Source organism: Actinia tenebrosa, unplaced genomic scaffold (assembly GCF_029948245.1).
Source record: "Actinia tenebrosa isolate PJP-AT-01 unplaced genomic scaffold, QUT_ActTen_1.0 PGA_scaffold6__47_contigs__length_16458017, whole genome shotgun sequence".
Lineage (NCBI taxonomy): Eukaryota > Metazoa > Cnidaria > Anthozoa > Actiniaria > Actiniidae > Actinia > Actinia tenebrosa.
Window position 1 is genome coordinate 11,792,477 of NW_028292583.1, and position 22,016 is coordinate 11,814,492.

At 34.3% G+C, this 22,016-nt stretch overlaps 1 pseudogene across 1 annotated transcript; it reads right to left on the reverse strand.

Annotated features, from left to right (window-relative positions):
* Positions 1-564: 564 nt before the first annotated feature.
* Positions 565-2,797, reverse strand: LOC148906092 (uncharacterized; annotated as a pseudogene). The gene is made up of 3 exons (XR_016121480.1): positions 2,438-2,797; positions 2,012-2,158; positions 565-1,929 (listed from the first exon to the last, which is right to left on the reverse strand). The product of XR_016121480.1 is annotated as an uncharacterized LOC148906092 (transcript).
* Positions 2,798-22,016: the final 19,219 nt, after the last annotated feature.

Here is a 22,016-nt window from a genome sequence, read left to right on the forward strand (position 1 = left end):
GGAGAAGCGGGTAGAGTTAAATATTCCTCCGTTTCTTGAAAGTCAGGAACAATTCTCTGCCGCAGATGTTCAAAAAACAAAGACACTAGCAAGTCTTAGAATTCATGTCGAGAGGGCAATAAGAAGAGTCAAAGAGTACCACTTTTTTGATTCAGATGTGCCATTGTCCACTTTAGGTTCAGTCAATCAGTTATATACTGTAGCCTGCCTCCTTACAAATTTTCAAGGCCCACTTATTTTATCCAATGGTAATAATGAGGCATAGTGTCTGTAAGAAGTTGGTGAATGTATGATTAATGTGGCTTACATAACCCATTAGATAATCTTTAATGCAGGTTGGTTTATCATGTGTCTTGGATTGCTTTTTGTAACTATTTCAATTTGTTTGTAAATGAAAACTCAAAAAAAAAAACTAATGAACAAACACAAAATCTAAATAGCACAAATAAATATAATACTAATATGATATAAATATAATAAAAAATAAATTAAGATTATGAATTGATTTGTCATTAATAAAAATAATATAATATTTGTTATCATAAGAAATCTGGCCATGGTTTGAGAACAACAACAAAAATCTTAGTGTATTAATGTAAATAGTAATTGAAGAAAAAACTATCAACTTTGTCCTTTGCTTGCTGGAAAAACACTGAATCAAAATTAATTCTAGAGCAAACAAACAAATTTTCGTCAATGTAACTGAAAAAATCACACCATTCTAATCCTGTGAGTCCAAGCTGGCACTGGATCTGGTAATAATAAATGTCTGTTGTTTTCAGTTTGTACTGGTTAGTGTTCTGGTCCTTGGTGAGATACCTCACATTGTCAAATGATGTTTCCCCCTCTTTAACGACCTTTATTTCTAACAAGCCAAAGGGATTCTGACCATTATTTACGGCATCAAGGTCATAAACTTTCCTGTCTGGGCTACAACCTAGCCATGGGCACTTTGGGTGGACAATCAGCCCAGATGGGAAGAGGTTTACTCTTCCACCCTTTGCATTGCTAGCATAGACCATGGCAGCATGTGGTTCAAGTTCAATGCCTCTTCTCATTGCTGCAGTTTGTACAAATCTGGTGGGGTTTAGCTGATTGACAAGGGTGTCAAAATGTGACACCCGGCGAGCGACAATGCCAAATTTGCTTGCTGTTACCCTTTTTTTTCTGAGCAGGTGCCATACATCACTCTGACTTTGAGTGACTGTTTGCTGCTGCACTCTCAGTGATGACTCTGTTGTCACAGACAATGTTCCAAATATAGATTGTTGACGACTGTCAAGACAGATTGACACATTGTTATTAAATCTGTCCTCTGCACTTGAGAGGGGAAGCTCTGGGAAAGAAGTGCAAGTAAAATCATTTATGATGTAGTCAGTTGACATCTTTTGTTGATATGACAGGACACAGCCTTTTGGGACATTTCCAAACTTGCTCTGTACAAATGGGATATTGCCAAGTTGATCTTGATTGGGCAGAATGGTTGTAAAGAGAGGATAAGGTGGTTGGAAGCCATTAAAGTGCTCTTTTGTGAGGGTAGGATACTGGGTAGATGGGGAATACAAATTACTCTTGATATATCTACTGTACGAAGCGCCAAGTTGGGGTTTTTTCACTAGCACGTCTTGTATTTCTTTTTGTGCGATTTTGGATCCTCTAGGTATGCTCCAACGCTGCTTCATGCTGGTACATGTTAGCTCATCAGGCAATGTCCGATGTCCCAGTTGCTTAAGAAGGGCTAAATAGTATAAAGAAGCCCGATCACATGATGGCAGTATCCACCTGCCCCGGCTACACATGAGCACAGCCCAGACAGCAATGTCAAATTGTTGTTCTGGACTGACACCTCTAAAATGTGCGGTGGTTCAGACTTCCTCATTGAGCGGTAACACTTGCATTTAACTCTCACGCACTGGTCGGTATATATCACTAAAAAATTGGAAAAATTAGTGTGAATTGTCTGCCATTCATATCATAATGAAATAGAAAAAACATTTTGGCTATCAAGTACCTTTAACGTCATGTAAATAGCCTGGTTCCGCCATAAATTTGTACGCTTTCGAAGTGCTTGTGCAGCCAGACTTCTCTATAGCGTAGCTCCCTACATCATCGAAGGTGAGGGAAGGAAAGATAGAGATGTCTTGAGTTTCTACTTCATCTAAAACAAAAATAAATATAAAAATATCAGTACGAAGAATTTTTCTTGGTATGTGATGGCTCGTCGGGAGTTCTAACATCTACAGCGAATATATGTAAACATGGGTTAGTCTTGACTTTAGACGTGGAATCACTCTCACAAAAAATAAACAAATCGTCCATTAAAATGCCGTCCAATTACAATCGATCACCATTCACAATCTAAACTGTTATTTTAGAGATTTTAGAAGTCCAATAATTGAAAAGAAACCAAAAAAAAGGAGAGTTTTGAAGTACATACCTTGCGAAGTCGCCATGTTTTTCAGCCGTCGAGCGGGCCGGCGGTGACAATTTTTTCGCGATAACGCGAAGAATATCGTTACTTCGAACCAAAAATCGAGTCCAAAGGAGAGAATTTAAGATTATCTTACTGTGTTTGTAGATAGGGCAAAAGGATTAAGCGTTTTGAACGATGAAACTATCGTATAAAACCACGCGTGCTTGACCTATTACAACTTTTGTTTACTGGAAGGCTTGCTCTCCAGTTTTGTGTTGCTAAGCGGTATCCAAGCACGTGACCACTAGCTGCAAAGGGCCTATTAAGGATTCTTTAGATAGCGAATCATTCACTTCGGGATGGCTTCGTGAATATAACAATACTAAGTTAAAAAAGTCTCAATCAGATACGAACCAAATCGGCACAAATAAACGTGTCGTATTCCATGCTCCTGGCGTTTCTTTTTGTACGTTTTGTTTCTATTACTATTGTGAATATGAAGATTTATAGTAGACTTCATTGATGCGGTATAAATTTGGCTGCATTTAGTCCCTCCAGCTCAGTTATCTTGGCCTTGTCATAGGTATAGTATAAGCCGTTGGAAAACGGAAAACCGCGTATCGGATCGTAAGTGTTCAGTTCTTGGAATCCTCTTGTTTGTAGTGTACTTTTCATCATATCATATAATTCTTCATGTTATGTATCATCTTGGCCTCTTCTCTAGTTCTGTCCGTCGTTTATTATCGTCAAAGCAAGCAAATTGAGTTTCTCCACGGGCTTTTCTTCTTGTTCTTGTGCTGCCCATTACCAGCCATAACGTATATTATTACTTCGGGGATGAAACGGTTTGTCTCTCATGTTCTGATTATGACAATAACATGGCCGGCTTTAGCTTACTGTTTTGCAGGCACGGTGTACTAATATATTTCCGTATATACTGACAATCTTCAATCTTCAATCTTCAATCTTCATTCTAGCAAAAGTAAATCTTTAAAGTAGTGCTTTGACTAGGTTGTGAGTTCTGCATATATTGGCGGACTATTCTAACGAGCTTTGGTAAGCACGCATTTAGATTTTGAAATTGAGGATTGGATTTCTTAGCCAATCATGATAAGCAGATTTATTGAATTATCGAAGCCATGCACTGTGCTCGTGATCAAAGTAAATAAAATGAAATCCGAGAAGCCACAACAATGCGCGCGAAAGTCCGCCAAGCACGTATCTTGTTTGGATTAGAAGCCGTCCCAATCTACGGCAAAATGCTGCCTTTTTTCTGTCTTTGCGTTATTCAAAGACATTTTAATGGACGTTGAAAAGTTTTATTCGTGGTACAGCGATCTTTTCTTATCGTAATCAAGCTGCTGAACTCCGAATGCGCGGGTTCTTAGCAGCATATTGTGCGAGAACTTTATAGGGCTTGCTGACAATAGGTTTCGAGAATTATAAGAACTGCTGACTTCGATTTAAAACAAGTCCAAGTTTTATTAAGAAGAATTCAAAAGGTATATTTTTTTACATACGGGATGTAAACTAGGAGGTTTCGAAATCCAACGTAGCCACAGAATACAGTAGTTGAAAGCCGGCTTGCCTTGACAGAAGATATTACATTACGAGCAAGCTTTCTTCGACCAAGCAGTAGATTTTGGAAAATGTAAGGTAAATATCTAAGTCATTATTGCAGATATATAACTTGTGCTTCTATGCTACCTTATTTAGGATTAACGGCATATATTTACAAACATGTTGCGGTAAATGTTTCAGTTGTCGCATCAGTATGCAGTGATATTGTGCAGCTTGCTAGCATCGTTCGTAGACGTACTACAACATATCAAATTTAAACTATAATAATATGTCTTTATCGCAGCTTTCAAGCAACGATTTGTAGCGCTGTGTTATCCATGCTTTACACTGCAAAATTTTGCAATTGTGCTGCAGCGCGAGATTTTTGGCTGTAGCAACTGTACTTTAAAATACTAATTGAGTACAACTTTAATTTACATGGGGAGGGTGTATAAATACGGATTAACCTCATATACTTGATATGTATTTGATAATATAGTAGTTGTTAAGTGCGGCACAAATACCTATCAAATACCCTACTTAAGTACTACTTTAATTCGAATGGGGAGATAGGGTGTATAAATACGGATTAACCTCGTATACTTGATATGTATTTGATAATATAGTAGTTGTTAAATACGGAACAAATACTTATCAAATACTCTACTCAAGTACTACTTTAATTCAAATAGGGAGAGGGGATGTTCAAATATACATTAAGTACACTACTTTAAGTGTAATTATTGAAAAAGCAGTAGTTAAGTACAGATCAAGTAGCTTAAAAATACTCTACTTAACTTGAGGTTGAACAACTGAGTTCCTATTTTTGTGTATAAATACATTTTTTTAAATCCCTGTATAGATACATATCAAATAAAAGGTGGATTTAACAAAGTTGTTAAAATACAAGTTAGATACCTGTTCAGATACACATTAAGTCAAATAAATACACATTAAGTATTGTTCAAGTATACGTTAAGTAACAAAATTTTCCCAAGGGGTTGCTCATTTTTCCAATCTTGTTGTCACTAAGTGACAGTATATGTAGTTGCCATTCTACTATCAAACTCTTCTGTGTCATCTGTATCTGAACAAAGTTCAGCCAATATTTCTTCTTCCTCGCAATCCTCATCAGAGGATAATCCATATTCTGCACTCCCATCAGTGTCAGTGTCACTGCCAGGCTCTGTAGTTGCCCCGTCTATTTTGTTCCACTGTATGAAGATCGTGTATTATATGCCCTCTGAACTGTATTTAGTTTAACCTTGCTTTCACCACAGCACTGCAGTTGATGTAACTTTAAATGCTTATCTAGGAAAGCTACAGTTTGTTTTCTTAAAGAGCCATCATCAAGCATCGCAATCCAGTTGTAGTGTTCATACTTTTTTCTTGCCTCTGCAGATTTCTTTTCAGTTTTGTCTTCCTTTCTTTTTTCTTTCTTCTGTTCAAGCAATTTTAAGTGTTCTAGATAGCTCTTAACGCACCTATCAGCTTCATGCAGTGACAGCATAATTCTTTTTTTTTTTATAATTTCTTTTCACCTTATTTTCATGCACAAAAAGCTTTGGCCCACCCCTTAAGACTTGCACAATTCTTTCTGTCCCTCCCTTTTAGCCTGCATGAAAAATAATGACCCTCCCCCATTTGCACCAGTCCTCCCCCTCCCCTCCCCCTCCCCCTTTCCCTCTCTAACCCTAGCCCTAACCGTAATTCACCTGTCCCTTACAAGTTTTTCCAGAACCCTCATTAAAGTGAATGAAGTAAAGGTAGAAAGACTGTCAGAATACACTAGAGAGTTTTGCTTTTTGCGGTTACTGCATTGCTTATTGTTTTTGTATCATCCTAAGTATAATCATTAATATTATTGTAATAATGATGCATTTGAATTATGAATAAATGTGATTTAAGAAAAGTACCTACAATATTAATTTTCAGCATGAATATTTCAATGTGATCTGAAGAGCACACTAAAGCATAGTCAGTAAAGGTTAAGGTTGATAGCGGTGGATGGACCTTGCCGTGCACATTTAAAAGACAAGACCGTGTAGTCTTATAAACAGTTTGTGTGCAACAAAATATCAGGTAAATATATATCTTTTATTAATAATAATAATAATCTTTATTCACGTGTCAATACACTTTAGCATGAAATATATTAATTGAGGACACAAAGTAATAATAAAAAAAGAAAATATAACAGTTATCAATAAAATCCACATTAACATTAATATATAAAAATTTAAATATCTCAAATCTATAAAATATCTTACTTTAGATCTACGAAAGTGCTAGTAAATATTAAATATAGTTGAACGGTTATTCGTAATAATGTCCATGTATACCATACCAGTAAATCAATATTAAACCACAATAGTTTTAGGTTTTTATTTAAATCCTTCTTCAATCTTGTATGAATTTTGGAGTATTATGAAACAGCCAATTTAAATCGATCTTACTGGTAGGTTACTCTGGCAATTACTTCCCCGCTACGCCACGTGGAGGCTACCGTTCTTCGTAGCGGGCACGCCACTTACACAAAGACAGAAAAAACCGACTGATAGGCAAACCACACACAAAATAGATGCGCACGTGGAACAGAAACAGAAATTAAACTGAAACAGACATTTAAAAGGAATGCACATTAAACCGAGACACATGCATCTAGCTTGGCTGTGGTACTGTCCAGGGGTTCCCTGTGAGATGAATATGATGTTATTATTACAATGGATAGAATGAAACTATTATTTTATTCGTGTCATATATAGTATGACGACAACAACAGCAACAGTAACAATGATAAAAGCAACATTCTAAAAATCAGAAACAGCATTATTGTTTACTTACATCTTCAGAATAAGGCTTCAAATCTATGGTTACTTTGTAGTGCTTGGCTGACACTTCACTGGTTAGTTTTTCTTGACTTATAAAATGATAAAATATATACTTTAAGCTATGGGTAAGATAGATGAGTCTTGATGAATTTCAAACAAGAATAAATTAATCAAAGAGCAGTACCTAACGTTTTTGTTGATAACTATCATTGGCAAGGCTTTATTCTGAAAAACACACACTTAAAGATAGTCAGTAAAAACGCGAAACGCATCTACCATATTCTATTTCTTCCATTTTTCCAGTCCATTCTCTCGAACCTGCTCAATTTGTCCAAAATGAAAATAAGTGTTGAAATTCAAAATAAAATAATTTTAAATTGTTCCAAAAAACTGCGAAGTAACTTTGCATTACATAATCATAAAGCTAAATATACCAAAGGCATTTAATTTCTTATACCCCTCTTATAAAATGTGAAAATTCTAAATCACATAATACAGTTATTCATCGATACCATGCCCAAGTAAATAACATTTCGGTATACATCGTATCATTCGAATGTGCTAGCACAAGAGTGTACATTTCTTCATTCGCAATGCGCGACTAAAAATACAATGTCCATCGTATCCTTGGAATATACCAGTACAAAACAGTATGCATCGTGACCATCACAATATGTTATTGCAAAAAAATGTACACTCCTTCATTTATATATTCGCTATATATAGAAGTTCTATATACATCGTAACAATCGCATATGCTGTTGGAAGACAGTGCACCTCTGCGTTTATATCATCCGCAATTAAATTACATTACGATATATATCCATCGAATACCAAGCTGCTGAAAGATACTACACTACTTTATTTATAATGCCCAATTAAATAACATAAAATAATATGCAGTTGCAAGACGGTCCCCTTCTTCATTTATATCATTCGCAAGAAATTAAGGCTCAGTATACATCGTAGCCATCGAATATGCGCAAGACAGTACCAAAGGCAAAACATACCAAAGGCATTTATTTTTTTATACCCCTCTTATAAAATGTGAAAATCCTTAATCATATTATAATACAGTTATTCATTGATACCATGCCCAAGTAAATAACATTTCGTTATACATCGCATCCTTCGAATGTGCTAGCACAAGAGTGTACATTTCTTCATTCGCAATGCGCAACTAAAAATACAATGTCCATCGTTTCCTTGGAATACACCAGTACAAAGCAGTATGCATCGTGACCATCACAATATGTTATTGCAAAATAATGTACACTCCTTCATTTATATATTCGCTATAAATAGAAGTTCTATATACATCGTAACAATCGCATATGCTGTTGGAAGACAGTGCACCTCTGCGTTTATATCATCCGCAATTAAATTACATTACGATATATCCATCGAATACCAAGCTGCTGAAAGATACTACACTACTTTATTTATAATGCCCAATTAAATAACATAAAATAATATGCAGTTGCAAGACGGTCCCCTTCTTCATTTATATCATTCGCAAGAAATTAAGGCTCAGTATACATCGTAGCCATCGAATATGCGCAAGACAGTACCAAAGGCAAAACATACCAAAGGCATTTATTTTTTTATACCCCTCTTATAAAATGTGAAAATCCTTAATCATATTATAATACAGTTATTCATTGATACCATGCCCAAGTAAATAACGTTTCGTTATACATCGCATCCTTCGAATGTGCTTGCACAAGAGAGTACATATCTTCATTCGCAATGCGCAACTAAAAATACAATGTCCATCGTTTCCTTGGAATACACCAGTACAAAGCAGTATGCATCGTGACCATCACAATATGTTATTGCAAAATAATGTACACTCCTTCATTTATATATTCGCTATAAATAGAAGTTCTATATACATCGTAACAATCGCATATGCTGTTGGAAGACAGTGCAACCTCGTCGTTTATATAATCCGCAATTAAATTACATTACGATATATATCCATCGAATACCAAGCTGCTGAAAGATACTACATCTCTTCATTCGTAATGTGCAATTAAATAACATTCAACATTATGCATTTGCAAGACGGTCCCCTTCTTTATTTATATCATTCGCAAGAAATTAAGGCTTAGTATACTTCGTAGCCATTGAATATGCCCACGACAGTACACTTCTTCATATGAATCCTGCACAACTAAATAAGAGTTCAATATCTATTTTTTCGAATATGCCAGTACAAAAACAGCATACATCGTGACCATCAGAAGATGTATTGCGAAAATGTACAGATCTCCATATATTCCTTGCACAATTAAATAACATAATATACATCGTATCTATCAAATACATTGTTGAAAGATGCTACACCTTCTTATTTACAATGCGCAACTAAATAACACTTCAATATGCATCGTATTCTTCGAATATGCTAATACATGTATTTGTAACTAAGTTAAAGTTTGTTAATGTCGTGTGCAGGTTTCATAATGGGGAATGGAAAATATCGCAGTTTACCAATTATCCTGTGGATCGAATATGGACGTTACAGTTTTAGTTACGTGTCGTGCGAAACAAAACAAAAAGTAGTACATCGAATGGGTCGAATATGCTGTAGCAAATCATAATACCATGTCCATCTAAAAAACAGTTTAATATACATCGTATCCTTGGAATATGCTTCAATAAGACGTCAAGCCTCTTCATTTATATAATACACAATTACTGAATAACAGTTCATTATCTTTTTCGAATATATCTTTCGAATATGCCTTGGCAGTAGTGTACTCTTCTTCATTTAAATCATTCGCAATAAATAGCAGATAAATATACATCTTATCCATCGAATACATTATTCAAAGAAACTGCACCTCCTTATTTACAATGCGCAACTAAATCGTCGTATCCTACGGATATCCTCATACATATCTTTGTAACTCAGTTATAGTTTGTTAATGTCGTGCGCAGGTTTCAAAATTGGGAAATTGAAAAAATCGCAGTTCACTAAGTATCTTATGGATCTAATATGGACATTACAACTTAAGTTACATGTCGTGCGAAACAACAACAACAACAACAACAACAACAACAAAAAAAGGAAAAAAAAAAAAAGAAGTACATCGAATCGGTCGAATATGCTGTACATTTCATGATACCATTTCATCTTAAAGAACCGTTTATTATACATCGTATCTTTCGAATATGTTAAAATAAGACAGTAAACGTCTTCAATTATATATTGCACAGTTATTGAATAACAGTACGACATATTTTTGTAATATATCTTTCGAATATGCCTTGGCAATAGTGTACACTTTTTCATTTATATCGTTCGCAATAAATAACGGTTAAATATACATCGTATCCATCGAAAACGCTTTTGAAAGATACTACACTTTCTCATTTACAATGCGCAGATAAATAACATTTCAATAGACATCGTATCTATCGAATACGCTAGAAAATATATTTGCTACTCAGTTAAAGTTTGTTAATGTCGTGCTGAGGTTTCATTATGGGGATTGGAAAAAATCGCAGTTCACTAAGTATCTTGTGGATCGAATATGGACGTTACAGTTTTTGTTACATGTGGTAAGAAACAAAAAAGAAGTACATAGAAGTACAAATAAGTACAAAGATAAGAATTAGAATAATAAAACAAGGTTTACCGAATTCAAAAAATAGCAAAATGTGTTGTAGTTATTAACTTAACTTACTTAAACGATCTTAATTACTAAAACTTAAATTACTCCGACGATGAAGAAATCAACGATTAAAATGAATAACTTACGATCTGACCAAAACATGTTCTTGTATGGTTAATGTTGTGAAACAAGCTTGACCCTAAAAACGCCCATTTGGACTCTATGTGTTGCAGAACAATGATGAATATTTTTATGACAAAATATATGTCTTGAAGGTTTAAAAGAATAATGTTCCAAGGGTTAACGAAAGATGAAGATACTGGTCGAAAATAGGTAGAAGGAAAAAAATGATAGACTTACTTCTCGAATGCCTCCTTGGTCATTTGGTTCCTTGGTTCCTTGCTTTGTAGATTCCTCGCCTTCATGATTCCTTGATTCCTTGGTTTCTTCTCTCCTTGGTTTCTTTCTTCCATGGCTTCTTCCGCCCTTGGTTATTCCATCCTCGATTATTCCCTACATGTTTCCTTCCTTCACTGCCTAATTGCCTTCCTACCTAACTGCCGTAGTGGCTAACCTTTTTTGCCATGTCTTTGACGACGTCTCCCTGAACGCAGCGACAGCATGCCCGAAAGAAAGGCATATACTATCCCCAAGGCCCGGCAACCGGGGCGGCGTCCTTTGGCGAGGCATTCGCTGCAAAGCTAGGCCTCTCCGCGACAGAAAGTCACAGTTTAGCCAACGGCGATATCGGCGCAACCGCTTCTTAACTTTATTTGGTTCCTGTTGAAACCCGTGGTTTGAAGCCACAATAAATCCCTCGAAAGAAACTCTTGTGCTTGCTTCGAGGTGACCTATTGGGCGCCATTGCCTTTTTTTACAATCGTCTTTTCAGCTTATATTTACTACGTTTGCCTTTCCCAACAAGGCTACTTTGGATTCATGGCTGATTTCGCTTTGTTCCCTTTCAGCCCTTTCATGAACTCGTGAATTTCTGTTTACTCATGCATTTAACTTTCATTCATTTCAGTCGTTTCATACTTCCTAGCCGCAGCCTTATTGTCTCAAATCTCCCCGAACGCATGGCCGGCATGCCCGAAATCCAAGAGGCTTATAGTATCCCCAAGGCCAGGCAACCGGCGCGGCATTCTTAGGCGAGGCATTTGTTGCAAATTTACGCCTCTCCACCACAGAAAGTCTGTTTGCCCTTGCCCTTTTTTGACAAACGTCTTTGTAGCTAGTGTTTACTACTTTGGTCTTCCCAATCAAGGCCAGTTTGGATTCATGGCTGATTTCACTTTGTTCCATTTCAGCCCTTTCATAAATATATGTTATGATTATTTCTTTTTTTTACATTACTAAAATGTGGTATCTAGTAATTGTAAATAATTAACTCCGACAATGAAGAAATTAATGTTCTAAATATATAAATTACGATCTGACCAAAACCTGACTCAATTAACCAACCAAATAATACGCATCCTTATTATCGTTATCTCCCAGAAGGTATGGCCGGCATGCCCGAAATCCAATTGGCTTATATTAAGCCAAGGACGGGCAACCTGTGCGGCATTCTTTGGCAAGGCATTTGCTGCAAAGCTACGCCTCTCTCTAAGTCACTGTTTGGCCAACGGCGATGTCGGCGCAACTGCTTCTACAATTTTTTTGGTTCCAATCGAAAATACCGGGTTTGAAGCCACAATAAATCCCTCGAAACAAACTCTTGTGCTTGCTTCGAGGTGACCTATTGGGTGCCATTGCCCTTTTTTTACGACCTCTTTCATCGGCATATTTTCACATCTAAACTTACTGAAATTACTATAATTATGATAACTATTTAACTATCTATTATGACTATGTAATAGCTATTTCTTTTTATTACTAAAATTTGGTATCTAATTATTGTTAAATTACCCCAGCAATGAAGAAATTGATAATCGAGATATATAACTTACGATCTGACCAAAACCTGACTCCATTAACCAACCATTACGCATTGTTGTTCTTGAACCATTCGGAGGTGCATTCTTGTGTGGTAATGTTTCATAGAAAGGTCGAACCAACAACGCCCATGTAGACTAGACTTACTTGTGGAGTGGTGGGGAAGGATGAGGTCCAAATCAAGCTTGTCTGTGGTACTGCCCGCCAGGGGTTCCCTGTAAGATGAATATGAAGTTATAATAAGCTAACAGCAATATCAGAAGCAGCAGCAATAACAACAGCATTGTAAAAAAAAAGAAACCGCATTATTGTTTACTTACATCTTCAGAGTAGCCTTTAAATCCACAATCACTTGGTGGTAGTTTAATAATAAAATAGATAATTATTAAACTTATAGGTAGAATATGTTTTATAAATAGAATTAGATAACAAGATTATTGATTCAAATAAGGTAAAAAAATCAAATAACATTACCTGACTTTCTGTTGATATATGTCATTGCCAGTGATTTAGTCTGAAAACACGCACACTAAAAGATAGTCAGTAAAGACACTAAATGCATCAAATATATTCTACTTATCCTTAATACTTCTCATAATACCGATTTAAATCCAATGCGGCTGCTATATAACCTATATATACCTATAACTTTATGGACATCTTTAAAGGAATTTAAAAAGAAGTTGAAGGCATACTTATTTAGGCAAGCCTTTTTTATGTAGTTTTCACGAATATTTGTTCATACTTATATTTTTATATTTTTATCTATTTATTTATTTTTTGTTCAAGCATATATTTTTATAGTTATTTTATTATGAATATATTTTAACTTATATTATTCATTTTGATCGCTTTTAATTTTTAACTACAAACGGAAAACTTTCAAAAACAAAGCAACAGGATATGAAAAAAATGCTAGAAGATAATAGTCTAAAGCAGGCAAGCAGGCAAGCAGGCAGGCAGGCAGGCAGGCAGGCAGGCAGGCAGGCAGGCAGGCAAGCAGGCAGGCAGGCAAGCAGGCAGGCAGGCAAGCAGGCAGGCAGGCAAGCAGGCAGCCGCAAGCAAGAAAAAAGCTAAATAAACAAACAAACTGAAATATATGCATATATTAGACAAACTAATTAAACATTAAAGAAACAAAGAAACAATAATGAACTCATACAAACAAATAACAGTGATAGAGGTGACCACCAAAAGCAACTTGCATCCATTTCCCACCATCTCCAGAACCAAACTCATTTTTAAAGTTTTCCCATTCCTTGGAGGTTTTTTGTCATTAGCCTGAAAAAGATAAATTTCTATAAATTGCCCTATTTCAGAATCACTATGACGTCACTGCTTGTTTATATGTGGGGGATAGAATTGCCAAATTGAATTGCCCTAACCCTGACCCAAAATTTGCTCCTAGCAAAACAGTTTCATCTAAAAATGGCCTGGTTTTCAGATATAATATGTGTTAATATGCACCAAGAAACATTCTGAGAGTTTGCTGGCCTATTCTACTTGACTTCGTGGATTGATATGGGTTTTAGAACAATTTTCGGTGAATTTGCATTGATTTCAGACCCCCTCCTTTGCATTTAAACATTAGATTGTTTTGATGTCACGTCATAGTGAAATAGGGCAATTGAATTTTTATATACTATACCAACTTTTATCTGTAAAATGCTGTTTATCAGCTTATCAAGTTATTTTTGCGTGTATAGATCTTCAAGAGTTTTGATCTTACAAAAAATGTATTGACTTACAAAAAAATGTTAAAATTCACCTTAAACGGCTTCAAGCTTCTATCTTTTTCTGTTTTTCACTTCTTCATTTTATCTTTGGAAACCAAAAAAGGTATTGTCAACATTGTCTGATCAGCCTTCAGCAAAATAAGTGGGTATTTACCCTCTGGATACCCCCCAAAGAGGCAAAGTATTATGGGGATGTGAAAGTAGAGAATAAAATAATTAATATGTTAAATGTTCGTTAAGGAAAAGATACTGTAACTTCAGGGGTCTACTTGCTTCATTGGATATTATTGAATATTTGAATGGTAAAAAGTTTTCATATATTCGCAATATACCAATGAATCAATACTGAAAATATAAAGTTAGAGGTGGCATCAGTCAATCAATCAGGCAATCAATCAATGATTGAAACTATATAAATGTATAGAACTAAATAAATGTATGTAACTAAAATAAATGTAGAACTAAATAAATGTAAAGAACTAAATAAATGTATGTCACTAAATATTAAATAATTAAATGTGTGGCACTAAATATCAAATGTGTGGCACTAAATATTAAATGTGTGGCACTAAATTTTTAATGTGTGGCACTAAATATTTAATGTGTGGCACTAATTAATATTTAATGTCACTAAATATTTAATGTACGTGTGACGCTAAATATTAAATGTGTGGCACTAAATATTTAATGTGTGCACTAGATATTAAATGTGTGGCACTAAATATCAAATGTGTGGCACTAAATATTAAATGTGTGGCACTAAATATTAAATGTGTGGCACTAAATATTAAATGTGTGGCACTAAATATTAAATGTGTGGCACTAAATATTAAATGTGTGACACTAAATATTAAATGTGTGGCAGTCTAAATAATAAATGTGTGACACTAAATGTTAAATGTGCGGCACTAGATATTCAATGTAAAACTAAATATTAAATGTAGAACTAAATAAATATAGAAGTAAATGAATGTAGAAGTAAATGAATGTAGAACTAAATAAATGTATGGAACTAAATAAATGTAGAACTAAATAATAAAATGTAGAACTAAAAATTAAATAATATTATCAAACTCATTAATAACTCATGAGGAAAATACAGCAGAAATTTGGACCGTGAAGAGTGTTGTAAATCTACAAAATTGTGTTCATTTGCATAACCTTTACAGTGCGACTACTCCAACAAAAGCCACTTCGACAAATTTTCTACAAATTAAATTAGCCAATCAAAAGTAGGAATCTGAACAATAGAAAATTGCTACAAATCGGACAAATATCCATGGGTTTACACGGCTTAGAAGACTGCCGGCACCTTTGTTGTCGAATATTATTAACCATGCTGTCGCATAGCAGCATAGTGATAAGATCTAAAAGTGTCAGCCTGATAATATCTTTGTCTGGAAGAAACAAACTGTAATCATAAAGACTGTTTTATACGGTCTCTAATTTGCTTTCCGGATGTATTTGAAGTCGTACATTACTATTTTTCTATATATTAGCATGGTGACACAAATCACTAATTTGCGAAATATATTAAAAGCTCTTCATCATTTAGTTTTAGCAACCGGAACAACAGAAGAATATTTAAAATCAAAATTTGCCGCTAGTCTGTTGTCTAAATACTCAAACACTATTGGAGAGAGTCGCACTTTAAGTTGGATTTCCTTGGCCAGATTCACTTTAACTTTGAAAATTTTAGTGAAACACAAAGGAACTAACTAGATGTTTGATATAGTGATATACAGTATTCGTGTCTGTGTTGTATCCGATATAAAAAACTCTCGGCGTACACAACACGGCCACTCATATTGTATGTATTACATAATAATAATAATGATAATAATAATGATAATGATAATAATAATAATAGTAATAATAACTTTATTGTATTTCATTCTAGCTTACAAATAAGAAACTAATTGGAGACACCTATCTAATCCTAATAAAATCCCTCAAACAATTCCATAGTTAATTATTAGATATTTCCTATATTTACATTCCCTCCCAACACCATCTATTCACCTGCACCACTCTACCCCCTCCCCTCCCATATCGACAGTGCAGACTGGTATATTATACACTCAATGGCGCAGCGCAGCCGTGACGTCATAAAAACGAAGACAAAGGCGAAATTCGGACAAACAAACTTACGAGTTTACTTTCAGCAGATAATTTTCACAGCCTATCGCAGTTGATCTTAGTTTACATGGGTTATTATTGTAACTTTAAGTAAAAATAATAAAATCGGTTCGTATAATCCTCGTAGCAGTTAAACAGAATGCAATGTTTGTCCGAATCTTTAAGCTATTTTTAGAATCAGCGCACTGAGCTATTGAAGAATCGTTGTCGGGTTCAGAAACATAGAACGCAAGAGCTGAGACCGAAATGGCACATGGGATAGTACGTTAATTAGATGCATGCTGTGAACGGCGACCAGTGGCACCTTTAAGTACGTGTTTGGCATTCTAAACCGACTGCATAGATGACGTAAATGAATAAATTATAATATTAATTATGTCATTTCCCATGTGCCATTTCAGTCTCAGCTTCTATGTTATAATTGTTTCTAAATTAAACCCGACAATGATTCTTCAATTGAGTGTGTATAAATTATATGTGTAGATAGTAAAATAGTAGCTGAGTACCACAGGTTTGCATTCCTACAAAATCAGATGCCCCACGTCTATCCAGACACTGAAACTACTATCAGGACATCTGAGTTCGCGGGTATGGAAAACTGCAGCACACTGCATTACCTATAAGAATGAATTATTCAATAGATCACGTAGAGACATGAACTAATTTAGATACAAAAAGCAGTCTTTACACTCCTCATGAGTAGAGATAGTCATGGCCAAGTCCAACTTCCTTACTTGATTTCTAAGCATATTAATTGGATTCAGCCATTTTGAGCGATTTATCAAGCTTTGATAAAATGAAAGGACCCATATACCTTATACTGTGCCTCCCATATGTTATGGTGTTAAATCTTGGTATGAAGAAGTCGTTTGAATTTCTAAGGTCATACCTACACCAGTACATGCACCCATCGCCACGGAAAAGGTCCGGTACATAGGGTGGGGCCAGATGCTTAGTATGAGTGGCCGTGTTGTATCCGATATAGAAACTCAAGGCATAGGCGAGAGTTTGTATATTGGATACAACACAGACACGAATACTGTAGATTACTTATAAGTAAGTAAGTAAGTAAGTAAGTAAGTAAGTAAGTAAGTAATTTATTTATTCACGTAGACACACAGGAGCTTACAATAAAGTCTCGTTAGAACGTGCACGTGCTAAACTTAAATCTAAATAACAATACAATACAGATAAAATTCTAGATCTAAAAATATTATGTAAGTGTGAAAATCACGGTAAAAGTATACTGAACCACCCCACCCCACTGTATACTGAACCACCCCACCCAACCCAACCCAACCCAACCCACTCCTACTCATAATCTATAACCTAAATTCCCCTAAATATACAAAAAATACATAATAGAAATCCATGTTAAAATAAAACCACCCCAAACCATATAAACCTAAATTAAAGGAAGAAATGTTATGAATTGTGACTACTTAATTAAATAATAATAAGAAAGACTTAAGTAAATATTTTACAAATCTATGCCTAATATAACGATTCAAACCTTAATTTTCTTAAAGCCCTCTTGAATTCTTGCAGACTCCCACAGTTTCTGACATTAATAGGTAGCTTATTCCACAACTTATAACTAATATAGGAGAACGACTTATGCATCCATTCAAACGTCTAGGTTAGGTCCTTCGTGTTTCCCTAAAATGTTCAAGATAAAAGTGAATCTGGCCAAGAAAATCCATCTTAAAGTTTATGCAAATGAACACAGTTTTGTATCAGATTTACAACACTCTTCACTGTCGTGATTTCTGTTGTGTTTTCCTCATGAATTATACATGAGTTTGATAAGACCTTATACATAATTTGTGCTATATCCTGTAGCCTACGATTTTGCAATGTTGGAAGTTTTGCCTCCTTTAAAAGCTGCTCGTATGGGCTACTCCGGGATCCTATGGCAGTAAATGGCCCTTAATGCGCGCTCTTGCAATCGTTCTTGCTTCCTAGTATCCGAGGAGCAATAAAAGTGTCCGACTGTATGGCAATATCTAAGTTGTGATAGAATAAATGATTTATGAATCCTTAACTTAGCTATTGTTGGCAACATATTTCCGAGCCTCATAAGCAAGTGTAAGGCACTAAATAAGTGTAAGGCACTAAATAATTGAATGGCACTAAATAAATCTATGGTACTAAATAAGTGTATGGCACTAAATAAGTGTATGGCACTAATAAATGTATGGCACTAAATAAGGGACCGTCGTAATTGGGGAAACCTGTAACGGTATCCCTGTAGAAGGCACATTTATGTAAAAACTGGACCCAAATGTAATAAGGGTCACAAATGTAATAAAATTTGGTCACAAATGTAATAAAGGTTACAAATGTAATGAACTTTGGTCACAAATGTAATAAATTTTTTGTATTAGTCTCAAGGCCAAAACTAATTGCGCTTTTGTTGTAAACTCAAAATCCATTGTACAACTGTACACCATTCATGCAAATTTTCCACATTTGTTTTCTCAGATATAAGATCACAAATTGTTTTTACAATTTCCAAATTCGTTTAATTTTTAAAACGATTCACAACATTAAACCTAAAACAAGCTTTATTAAACTCAATCAACTTTTACATTAGACAATCAGGTAAATAGGTATAAAATAGAGATTAGAACATCAGTATATCGTTTTCATGTTTTTCATGTATGTCGATTGATTTTGAGACATAATTGACTGACTTTTTTCTTATAAGCTTACACAAAAACCGTTAGCTCATTTCAGGGAGGGGTCCGCACCCCCTGCACCCCACCCTAGATCCACCCTTGCTTCCATCAAGTTTGCAACTGAAACAGTTCTTCAGTACCAAACTCTTTAATACTTCAGCAGTTGACATTTAGACGCCAAATTTTAACAAACAAACGATCGATCGAACAAACGAATGAATGAATAATATGCGGAATGTGATGTTTTAAGGGGAAAATTAATTTCAGACTACTGGCATTAAGCCATGGTTTTGTGTTGCAGTTGTTTGGAAAAATATCTTTTGAAAAAATAGTGATAACTTGTGATCGTCCCTAAACTGAACTAATGATCGACAACCATTGAGACATCAAATGAAAGAAAAAAATATACACACGTACACACAAAAACATGAAAATAAATAGCGAAAAAAGAAATAGAAATACATTATTCGACATTAATTCCATTTTAGTATCAATAACAGCGTAATTTATGAATAGAATTAGCATGATTTCAGGTTATTATGATCCATTTATTTTCGATAATGCAAGCCACTTTCGGATCATGTGACTATTAATTAAAGTCAGCTGTAAGTTTTTTATTTTTTAATTTTATTAGAGTGTACACAGTATATCCATGAAAAATTAGTTTTACTAAATAGTACAATTCTATTCAAATTATATTGTTTTCTATTGTTTAATTAGCACTCTTTTTATACTATTTAGTAAATTGCATTCTGTGGATATATTGCTTGCACTCTATTATATAGAGTACAAACACTAAAAGTGTGCAACACTTTGCAGTATTTAGTAGTAAGTAATGCTAATTAAACAATAGAAAACAATAGGAATAGCATAATTTAGCAGTATTTAGTGGTATTGATGTTACACACTTATAGTGTTTGTACTCTATTTGATCATATTTTTTTACTTGGACTGATACATAAGATTTCTTTTGGGTTTTTGGACATGTACATTTGTGACCTTTATTACATTTGTGACCAAAGTTTATTACATTTGTGACCTTTATTACATTTGTTACCAAAGTTTATTACATTAGTGACCCTTATTACATTTGGATCCAGTTTTTACATTTGTGCCTTCTACATCCCTTACCTCTCATCTGCTTGTAATTTGTTTATATTTTTCATTTTTTTAAACTATGATTTGATGTGAGGTAAATGCTAACTAAAATGAAATGAAATGAAAGAAAATAAATGTATGGCACTAAGTAAATGTATGGCACTAAATAAATGTATAGCACTAAATAAATGTATGGCACTAAATAAATGTATGGCACTAAATAGATGTATGGCACTAAATAAATGTATGGCACTAAATAAATGTATGGCACTAATTAAATAAATGTATTGCACTAAATAAATGTATGGCACTAAATAAATGTATGGCACTAAATATTAAATGTAGAACTAAATAAATGTAGAACTAAATAAATGTAGAACTAAATAAATGTATGAAACTAAATAAATGTGTGGAACTATTAAATAAATGTGTGGAACTATTAAATAAATGTATATATGGAACTATCAAATAAATGTATATATGGAACTATTAAATAAATGTATATATAGAGGATATTACATGGGCGCGCGGAGACGGAATTTTATCTCACGAGTGAGCGCAGGGAACGAGTGAAATAACTAAATTGAACACGAGAAGATGAAATTCGTATCTCCAAGCGGCCATGTAATGTTCTGTTTGTTAAATAGATATCGATGAAACTTAAATAAAACAAAAGCTCAAAAATTCTTTATTAAAATACGTTACTATGTCAACAGCGATATCTTCACGTGTGAAAGATATGGTATCTTCCACTGGTGAAAGATATCAAGTTTTCGACACTAGAGAAAACCTGGTATTTCATCGATATCTATATAATAAATAGAACTATTAAATAAATGTATATATGGAACTATTAGATAAATGTAGAACTAAATAAATGTAGAACTAAATAAATGTAGAACTAAATAAATGTAGAACTAAATAAATGTAGAACTAAATAAATGTAGAACTAAATAAAAGTAGAACTATATAAATAAATGTACAACTAAATAAATGTACAACGGAACTAAATAAATGTACGGAACTAAATAGATGTACGGAACTAAATTAATGTAGAACTAAATAAATGTATGGTTATGTTAGGTTAGTTAAAGCCGAGTTCAGTTTGGTAAAGTAGGAGACTCGAATGAATTGTTTACCACGCACGCGACACATTTTGAGACACAAAACCTAACTAAAATGTAGCGCTTTAAACTAGAAAGTTTCTAAAAACTAGATTCTTTATCTAGTTTAAAAGAATCGTTTTAACCAAGAATTTTAAACGCCTTCATTTTCTGCTGTTTCTGAAAGTTACTACAAAATCAAAGAATTTGAATCAAAAAAACCTACAAATACCCCACTACCTCTATTTACTTTTTAATTTCAATCTTTTTTAAGAGTTTATGTAAAGTAATGCTTACGAAAAGAAGTATTTTCTACGTGTAAATATAAAAGAAAGTCTTACCTCATTTATTCGAAGTCTTCGCAGTGCAACTGAGGCAACAATTTGAATGCTGCGCCTCATAATATGAAGACCATTTAAATTCCAACGAGATGTTGAGACAATAAGCCAGTTGATAGTTTAAGAATCGTTTTCAGTGCGCATGCGCTTTTATCACGAATTTCTCACCTTTTGTCGAAACCTTCTTTTGTTCTTAATTAAACAAAAGAAGGTGGAAACTCGGGATAAATCGCAAGCACACTGGTACATGCATTACCTCATGAACTATACTTTTTAAGTTCAGTCTTTTTAAGAGTTTATCTAAACTAATGCTTACGAAATAAGCATTTTCTAAGCGTAAATATAAGCATCTCTTACCTTATTCAGAGTCTTCGCTGCAACAGAGGCAATGATTTGAATGCTGCGCCTTAGTTTAAGAATCGTTTTCAGTGTGCATGCGATTTTATCCCGAATCTCTCACCTTCTTTTGTCTAAACCTTCTTTTGTTCTCAATTAAACAAAAGGTGTTGGAAAATCGGGATAAAAGCGCATGCACACTGAAACGATTCTTAAACTA